General features: G+C 44.3%; 1 pseudogene; it reads right to left on the bottom strand.

Annotated features, from left to right (window-relative positions):
- Positions 1-502: 502 nt before the first annotated feature.
- On the bottom strand, positions 503-7,388 carry LOC139269249 (myosin light chain 4-like; annotated as a pseudogene).
- Positions 7,389-9,651: the final 2,263 nt, after the last annotated feature.

Raw genomic sequence — 9,651 nt, 5'->3', positions numbered from 1 at the left:
CCAGAGCCCTCTCCCTTGAAGGGGGATTAGCAGCAGCCATTTCACAATGTTCCTGAGGTCCACAGATCACGGACTCGTGTGTTGCAATGCAGAAAATGACAGAAGCAGGTTCAAATGACCTCATCTGTAAGAGCCAGATGGAGCCAGAGTCAAGGATTGAAGGTTGATTGTGAATGGAACTCAGCTGAAATTGGGTAACTGTGAATTTTTTTGTGTGTTTTGTTGAATTTAATTAGTGGTAAAAACTCATATAAATTAAAATACAAGCCAATGGCCAATCAGAGATCTGCTGAGTGTGATGGAGTATGGCCACATACGCACACAGTAAGAGCAGATTGGTTTCAATGCTCACATCGGGACTGAGTGGGTCGGCCCGATGATACATGATGACTTCTCACTTGCTGAGTGACATCAGTGTGGAATCTGGAAAGATTGTTGGTGTAAAGCTGTGTCTGCTTGTTGCCCCTGGTTACCTGCTCTCTGGCGATCGCAGTGTTCACCCTCAGTTTGAAACTTTCCATCCTGATAAGATGTACTTTAAAAAAGCTTCGTAGTTAATGCATCCGTTCGAGTCCTCACGGCCCGCCATTAGCTGCTCCACCTCGTTCTCTGACATCTTCTCACCCAGAGTAGCAAGCACGTGACGAAGCTCCGTCCCCATGACAGTGCCATTTCCTTCCTTGTCAAAGACTCTCAAACCTTCTACAAAGTCTTCAAAAGTGCCCTGGTCCTTGATCCCGGAAATGTGCTGCAGCATAGGGAGGAAGGTCTCAAAGTCCAACATCTTCTGGTTCCCTCTTCCGGTTTGGGTTTTCCCAGCAGTTTCATGACATCGGCGTTGGTGGGGTTCTGTCCCAGGGCGCAGATGACATCCCCGCATTGTGCAAAGGTGATCTTCATTTCACAGGAGGGAGTCCTGTCGAAAAGGGCAAAATCCTCCTTGAACTCTGTATCCATATATCGAACCCAAGACTTGCTCCCTACTAATTAAAGTGGCGTGGTCACTGTCAGGGTGTGAATAGTGCCCCTGCATTGCCCAGCTGAGGCAATTAGTGCCTCATTTACCAACCCCTTCACTCCTGGGTCAAAAACGCCGAATTTCTCACAATTTGGCAAGGCATCTCGCCGGGCGCTAACTTTTCCAAAAGTGAAAAGTTAGAAAACATAGAAAATAGGTGCAGGAGTAGGCCATTCGGCCCTTTGAGCCTGCACCGCCCTAAACGGGACGTTACCTAATTTCAACCCCACATTCTGTAATACAAAACATTTTTCCATCACACTTTACTCAAACTAAGACAACAATAAATCAGAAATGAAGAGGTAAGAAACGATCAAATCAAAAGTGATGAAAATGACTTGAAAATTGCTACTGAGAAACTGCAGATGTCCAACCCACAAATATCTGGGAATTTACAGTGGAAATTGTTAAAAAAGCAACTTTAGTGATCCATATTCATACTGAGGAATTTTTCTTCGGTGATTGCCATCACTATTCGGTACCTGCCTCAGAGACAGGTGTTAACTTCTTGTCTGTGTAGACTCCTGACCTCAGCCTCAGCAACAAATGATAAATAGACCTTCAGTAAAAATGCTTCATCTGGCTTTTGTCCATAGATAGCATGTCTTGCTCCTCTTTGCTATCCTGTACAGTTCCTTTTACCTCTCCTTCCTTTTCATATTCGACGTAACTCCCAAGTGAATGTTCTGTTCATGTCAGTGACTATAATGCCCGATTGGTTTATGACCCAGCCAATTGCTGTCCCCAGCAAATGCTGATTTTATGTGGAGCAGTTAACATAGCCTGCGTGTAAAACACTTCCGATCCAGTTATGTGGCATTTAATGGATATTAAATCATTTCTGAAATGAATTGATTTATGAAACAAATGGAGCCTAAAATTCCGATGTCTTGGCTCCGTACAAAGTTTTTACGGACCCGGGAAGGCATTGGAAAAGCTGATTTTCAGCGCGCAATGTGTATGCGCTGAAAACCGGCTTTTCCGGTCTGTCAAGTTTCTGGCTTGACAGATCTCGTGCATATCGGGAGCGAGGACACTTGCAGGGTAAGATTTGCGATATTTACGCATATCTTGCCCAGCAAATGTCCTCAAAAATCTTGCACATGAAAAAGCAGGCGCATAGCCTACTTTTACAGGCGCAAGTGTTTTAAAACATAAACATTAAAATTAAATAAACACCTATGAAGACATATTTTATTGTTAAAAACCCTCCCCATTACAGTAAGTTTATTTAAAGGCATAATTAAAACAACTTTAGAAAAAGTCGGGAAAATATTTTTTTTTATAAGAACTTTAATTTAAATGAATCTTAAATATGTAGTGTATTTTTCCATTTTTTATTAGTGTTTTGTGTGTTAGGGGGGTTTCTCATTCATAATAATGGGAACTCCAACTTACGGAGTTCCCATTATTATGAATGAGAAAATACTGTACCTTGATTGGCTGCCCAGAGCCATGTGACTCCAGCTTCAGCATATGAACGTCCCAACGTGCACGCGCTCTGATGCGCAGTGAGTGGAGGCCTCAGGATCGGAAGTTCAAGCAAGCGCAGCACCTTCAGGTAAGTGCACATTTTTTTTTCAGAAATTTGCCCATGGGAAGACCTCGATCGGAATTTCTGGGCCATTATCTTTAGGCTGCATTCAATGGCAATGTAAGTAACATTAGCCCTGGACTGTGTGAATCAATTCCTCCAATTCATGGAGGATTAAGTCTCAGGATGTATTCTGCTTTCCCGATCAATATTTAATTTCTTCCCACATTATATCTTCTTTTATGCATGAATGAATGAATGAATGAAAGCAGTTTTATGAGGAATTAAATCTACAAGCTATTATTATGAGATGTGTAAGGAAAGAAGTGACTGGAGTAATGCTTTGAGGGCCATTTGTGCATTAGTCCTTACAATGACGCTTTAATTTGACTGTGCTACACTTCTTGCTGGTGATTTTTATGAAAGAAATGGAGTCCCTGGTAGTACAGCATCTGCAACACATAATAAACAAAATGGGATTGAATCACACTCATTATATACAGCTAAATAAAACTAAGAACTGCAAATAACAGGCAGTTTAAACAACAAGACAGGGCCTTAGCAGAACGTGAACAATCTCAGCCGGAGTAACTATAGCACTCTCCTCTCTTTCTTGGTGCCCAGTTGGAGCAGTTGGGAGATTGCGATTGATTTGAGTGAAATGGTTGCACATATACAGTTAATATTATTTTTAAGAACAGGCAATGACCATTAGCCCCACAAACCTACCCTTTTTGATAGGCCAACCCCATCCGCCCACCTTCTTACCATATCCTTCAATCCCCTTCTTTCTGCAGAATGCACTTATTGCCTTTCGATTCTATACAGTCTGCTTCAATTTCCATCCCTGGTAACATATTTCACAGCCATATTACGAATTGGGTGAAAAGGTTTTCTCTGACATTCCTTCCTACTCCGAACTCAGTTTTTAAACATGTGCCCACTGGTATTCAAACCCTTCACTATAATTAATCTGAAGCAATTTGTCATGTCCCTTCATAATCTTGGAAACTTCAAGTAAGGTCAACTTCCATCCACAAAGCAGATCTTCGGAGTGTTTCCCAGCTTCCAGTGTCTCACCCCTTGGGGGGGTTAATGTACCAAGAGCCTTGTAGTGTCCTAGAGTGTTGGTACATTTGGAGGTTCAAGTACTGAAGCTACTTAATTAGCATATCAGTGACATTGTTCGCAGCACCTTCACCTCTGAGTCAGAAGGTTGTGAGTTCAAGTCCCACTCCAGGGACTTGAGTACATAAATCTAGGCTGATGCTCCAGTGCAGTGCTGAGGGAGCGCTGCACTTTCAGAGGTGCAGTCTTTCGGATGAGACGTTAAACCGCGGCCCAGTCTGCCCCTCTGAGGTGGACGTAAAAGATCCCATGGCACTAATTCGAAGAAGAGCAGGGGAGTTATCCCCGATGTCCTGGAAAACATTTATCCCTCAATCAACATCACAAAAAGCACATTATCTGGTCATTATCACATTGCTGTTTGTGGGAGCTTGCTGTGCACAAATTGACTGCCGTTTCCTACATTACAACAGTGACTACTCTCCAAAAGTACATAATTGGATATAAAAAAAACTGTGGGGCATCCGGTGATCATGAAAGGTGCTATATAAATGTAAGATTTTCTTTTTTGTTATCAGATTCTCAAATTCAAGCTCTGCTGAAAAAGGCTCTCTGTCAGAATATAGAGGGGGAGGGAGAAAGTTGTTTTGACTGGTCCTGCCCAATTGTTATGCAGTTAGCATGAACCCTGTGAGTGGCTCCGAGACAGAATCTGTATAAAACTAGCCACCCACAGGTTCATCTTTCTCGTGTCTCCAACAGATCTGAAACTTCTCTTACTGAATACACTTGGACACAATAGAAGCTGCAATGAGCAATAGGTGGATAGTGAGGCTGCATCAGCCTAGATCTTTGTTACAAATTTGGGTCTGACATAAATATCTTCCCAGGTTCAGCAGCATCAGTTGCTCCCGCTCATCATAGAAAGTCCCTCGAAGCGAGGATGACTTGCTTCCACGCCAAAAAGGGATGAGTTCACAGGTGTTTCAATGAAGGACCTAATATTCCAGATCCAGAACTACATCTTGAAGGGTGGAAGATGCCTGCGCGTGGACTTTTTTTACGTTCCCGTACGCTATGTAGCCATTTTATTTACATGGGAAATGCCTCACGCTGACCTATACCAGACACTCATTCGGGTTAAAATCGGGGCTGAAGTGTGAGGTGTTTAATTTCTTGGGATAACAGCTTGCATTTAACATTTTAACCAGCTTTTGTCTAGGTGCCCGGCTAATAACTTTAGCTTTAAACTTGGCTTTTTAAAAAAAAAAGCAACATTAAACGTACTTCTTATTTTCAAATCCTTTCTGTGTAAGAAAAGCTCATGACATCTGGAAACATTGCAATCGGCATGTGGACACTGCCCAGCAGTTGGCCAACAGCTTTTAAATGAACCTCAGCAGGTAAAATCCGCTGAGCCTTCGACTCAAAAACTCCCACGTAGCATTGCATCCACTCCCACTGGCTTTCTGCCGGGAATTAAAATCGTCCCTCATGGCACGTGTGAGTTTCCATGTTGCACTTGGAGGAACGAAGACCTTAGTTACCAGTGTGCCGACCTCATGTGAATTAATGAAGCTCTTGTATTTATTTTTCTCCTTGCCCTCCAATTTCGCTCCCTCCCTCTCCTGAAGGTGCTGAATCCTTCCTGGACTGTGGTCCCACGGGTGGCCAAGTGGCCATTCTGCATCATGTGAATCTCGACTATTCGACAATGGACGCATCACAGCCGAGCCCACTCTTTTCCTCATCCAATGACCTGACATACACTTTTCAGCAGGAATCAAAGATCAGGAAAGAGAACTCAAACTGATTTCCCCCTCTCTAGCCAAGGGGTGATGGAGCCTATTGCAGCACCCATACATTAATCCTTTATTCCATAAATTCTGCAAATCTAATTAAAGGCAGATTTTAATAACTCACCCTAACACTTCTCCAGATTTAAAGATAGGTTCTGTGAGATAGCAAAGCCTATGAATGGATTCTGATTAATTTTCATGTAATCCAATTTATTTTGGTACCTGTAGTGCCTCATATAATGTGCATAAAATGTGCAACAATTCTATTATATGACAGCATGGGCCATAACAGACATGTCTGAACGGGGCATTGTTCCAAAGGTTGTGCAAAAACAATTAGATTTTAGATTTAACTGAGGGATGGCAAGCTACTGAATTTATTAATCAAATCAAGGACTGAGGCTAAACAGAGCACTTGCTGGATTGTTCCATAAACTAAATAAGCTGGCCGCTGCACATGCTGCTCTATTGGACTCAGGATAAGTACTACACTAGTGATTGAAAAGAAACACAGATAAACAAAGTTAGCATGTGGATAGTGAAGGTGGGGAACAGGTTTGTGTAACAGGAGAGATTGTCACCAGTCCTAAGTGGGGGTTGGGAAGAATGTTGCAGAAGGGCTCCTTCAGCCTAAAAAAAGACAGAAAGACTTGCATTTATATAGCGCCTTTCATCGACCACCGGACGTCTCAAAGCGCTTTACAACCAATGAAGTACATTTGAAGTGTAGTTGCTGTTGTAATGTGGGAAACGCAGCAGTCAATATGTATACACCAAGCTCCCACAAACGGCAATGTGATAATCGGTTTTGTTATGTTGATTGAGGAATAAATATTGGCCAGGACACCGGGGATAACTCCACTGCTTTTCTTCAAAATAGTGCCATGGGATCATTTATGTCCACCTGCGAAAGCAGACAGGGCCTCAGTTTAGCGTCTCATCCAAAAGAGAGCACTTCCAACATTCCCTCAGTGCTACACTAGAGTGGGACTTGAACCCACAACCTTTCGATTCAGAGGCAAGTGTGCTACCCATTGAGCCACAAACCATTATGCTTTACTGTGACTATGTATAATATATTTTAAAATGAAATAACACAAAATAAACCATTAAATACAACTTTACATACAAGCAGCTCCCTCGATATTTTGCAGGGAAGGACTTTTTCTTTCTCTCCTCCTCTCAGAGGGCTGTGACTGGACCTTGGGTACTAGCTGGTGTCCCGAGCCTTGCCCAAGTGACCATCCTTCAAGAGTGTTTACTGGTAGGCTATTTAACCATGGGGGATATCACAGTCGAGCCCGTTCCTGTCTGCCGTTGATGTTCATACAGGCACATTCTCCAGCAGTTGTCAGCAGGTAGTGATCAGGATTAAAATCTATCGATGATTTTCCCTCCAGAGCTCTAGGTGCTAAAACTAATTGGAGAGGCCCGCTGTTGCCCCAGTTGAGACCAGCTACATTAGCACAAGCTGGGGAACAAACATTGGATGCACACAAGAAGCAAACTCTCAAAACGTGTTTGGAAATGAAATGTCAAGCTTTGCATGTAACAAATAACAAATGATTTAGGGCAAAATAGGTCCACGTGTAAGCAATATGCAGATTTATGCAAATTAGCACAGCACTTTATAACGCTATAAACAATTAGTAGATTACAGTCTTGACACAATAAAGCACAGATGGCCCACAGCTCTTAGTATAATAGCCAAATTTTGCTGAAAAAAATAATGGTGACTGAACAACACACACATGTGGCGTGGAAGAGATACCACGTGAATTGAGAATCTCCATGAGTTGCAGGCCAATTTGCGCTGCTCCGCCATTAGCTTCGCAAAAACGGTATCTCGCACATAACGTCCCCGTGATTTTTATGAAGTTGCTGCACTTGCACTTTAATTACCAATTGAACTCCACACACAAACTAAGGGGCCGAAATTGATCAACTTACCGCGAACTACCACCGACATCCCTCTGCAACATCCGCCCAGTGCCACTTTCGAAGTGGCCTGCAGCGGGCAGGCGGGGAGAACTGCAGGGAAGCGCCTGCCGACGTCAGCGGATGGCTGAGTGGCGTAAGTAGACTCCTGCCCACCGAGATGCCAGATTGGTGTCGGCGGGAGTCGGCGGAAGTCGGCGGCAGAACAGGGGTGGACCGCTGGCTGGAGGCTGGTCTGTCCCCGACGGTAAAGAGGAAGATCGTGGAAAAAAGGTGAGTGAACATTTTTTATTTGTTTTTTCCACAGCGCCTTACCTTGATGGGGCCCCGTGAATGTCTTCCGATAATTTAGAACATTTTTTGTTAATGATTTTTATTTTTAGGTCCTCGACCCTGCGTGGGCCCAACTCCATCCTCGACGGCACTTGGCGGCAAACGCCTCTGCCGCCGAGAATGAGACCTCCGGCTGGCTGCCACCCAGATTGGCGGCGTACATCCCTCATTTGCCATCCTTCGACCTTCGAGGAACCTTCTTCATGAATATCCCACCGAAAGTACCAGTATCTCGGCGGTACTTTGGGCAGCACTTGGGCGGGAGGAGGCCTTGACCAAATTCAGCCCCAAAAAGTCTAGTAATTATCAGCATAAGTACTGTTTGATAATTGTTAATGAATGCCATACACCCTCTTTTACCCAGAAAGTGAGCAATTATAAATATGGAATCTCATTCCTTCAGCTTGTGAATTGATTAAGGAGATTTAAAAAATGTCAAATTTTAAATGTTAAATTCTTTTTCTCACATTTCCTGTTTGTCTCTTTCTTTCCCTCTCATTAGTTCACTTTCTGTACTTGATTGGACATTGAATTCACTCACTTAATTCATACTCCTTCTCAGTCCTTCCTCTGTTTATTTCTCAATCCTAAAATCTCATTGGTTCAGGAGATAAAGGGGGAAATGGTGTAGCGCCCCATTTGGGGGCGATAACAGCCGCGAGGTAGCGTTTCCTGCGTTACGTGCTGAAGTCCTGCCCTGCGGCCTAAATTTGGGTTACTGCCCACGAGAGCAAGTGGAGTGTGAAATATCATTCTCCATTTTCTCTGTGGGGCGCAAGCGAGGCGGACGGGATCAGTGAAGGGCACAGCGCTACACGTAGACAGGCCACTCCACTTAATTAAAGGGGAGGGCCAAGTTACCGACTCTGCGAGGGAGAAACGGGAACCTACTTGGACCACCGGAGAGCAGGGTGCCAGGCTGGACAATCACGGCACCGACCCCGCAATTCAACATCCAGCAGGCCGCGACCGGTATGTCGGCCTATTTTTTAATTTTCAAATCGCCACCTCCCCTTTAAATTTTGTGCGGCGAGCAGCCTACAGCCCTGTACGCGCCCCCGAAGCTGTCTCTGGCATCGCCCGGCGCAGCTTCAGGGGGCGCTACCAAATTTTCACTCCGAGGCGTAAACGGGTCGCTGCAAACGGTGATGACGTCGGCGGAGTGAGACGCTACCGCTTACCGCCACCGCTAAAGTTCCCGTGGAACTTTGCGGGAGTCATTAGCAGCGCTGTCTGGGATGAAAAGTCGTTTGCGCCCTGTTAACACCCCACCGGGCAAGCGCCCAGAATTTCTCCCCCAAACTATTGGTCCTATTGTTCACCAAGGTTCCAGATGCCCTAGTGCCCTCACCGTGCTGTTATCAGCTCGCACTTCCAACAACGTTATGGACAAAAAATGTAAAAACCTAAACGTATAATCATAGGTCTAACTAACAGAGCACACTGCGAGATGTCCTGCTCCAGCAAAATCTGGCCCATAATGTTTACAGTACAACAACTTGCATTTATATCGTGCCTTTAACATAGTAAAACATCCCAAGGCACTGCAGAGGAGTGTAATCAAGCAAAAATTGACACCAAGCCAAAGCAGGAGATATTAGGACGAGTGACTAAAAGCTTGGTCAAAGATGGAAGTTTTGAAGGGGGTTGTAAAGGAGCAGAGAGAAGTCTAGGGAGGCAATTCCTGACCTTCAGGCCTAGATGGCTAAAGGCACGGCCAGAGTTGAAGGAACGCTGAGTTCTTGGAGGGTTGTAGGGCTGGAGGAGGTTACACAGATGAGAAGAGGAAAGGCCATGGAAGGATTTATATATGAGGATGAGAATTTTAAAATCGAGATATCGATGGACCGGAAACTAATGTAGTCAGCGACTGGTGTGATGGGTGAACAGTGCTTGGTGTGAATTAGGATATGGGGAGCAGAGTTTTAGATGAGCTCAAGTTTGTGAAGAGTGGAAGATGG

The sequence above is a fragment of the Pristiophorus japonicus genome, chromosome 8 (genome assembly GCF_044704955.1).
Source record: "Pristiophorus japonicus isolate sPriJap1 chromosome 8, sPriJap1.hap1, whole genome shotgun sequence".
Classification (NCBI taxonomy): Eukaryota; Metazoa; Chordata; class Chondrichthyes; family Pristiophoridae; genus Pristiophorus; species Pristiophorus japonicus.
The sequence above is the reverse complement of the archived record's forward strand: the minus strand, read 5'-3'. Positions and strand labels throughout refer to the sequence as shown.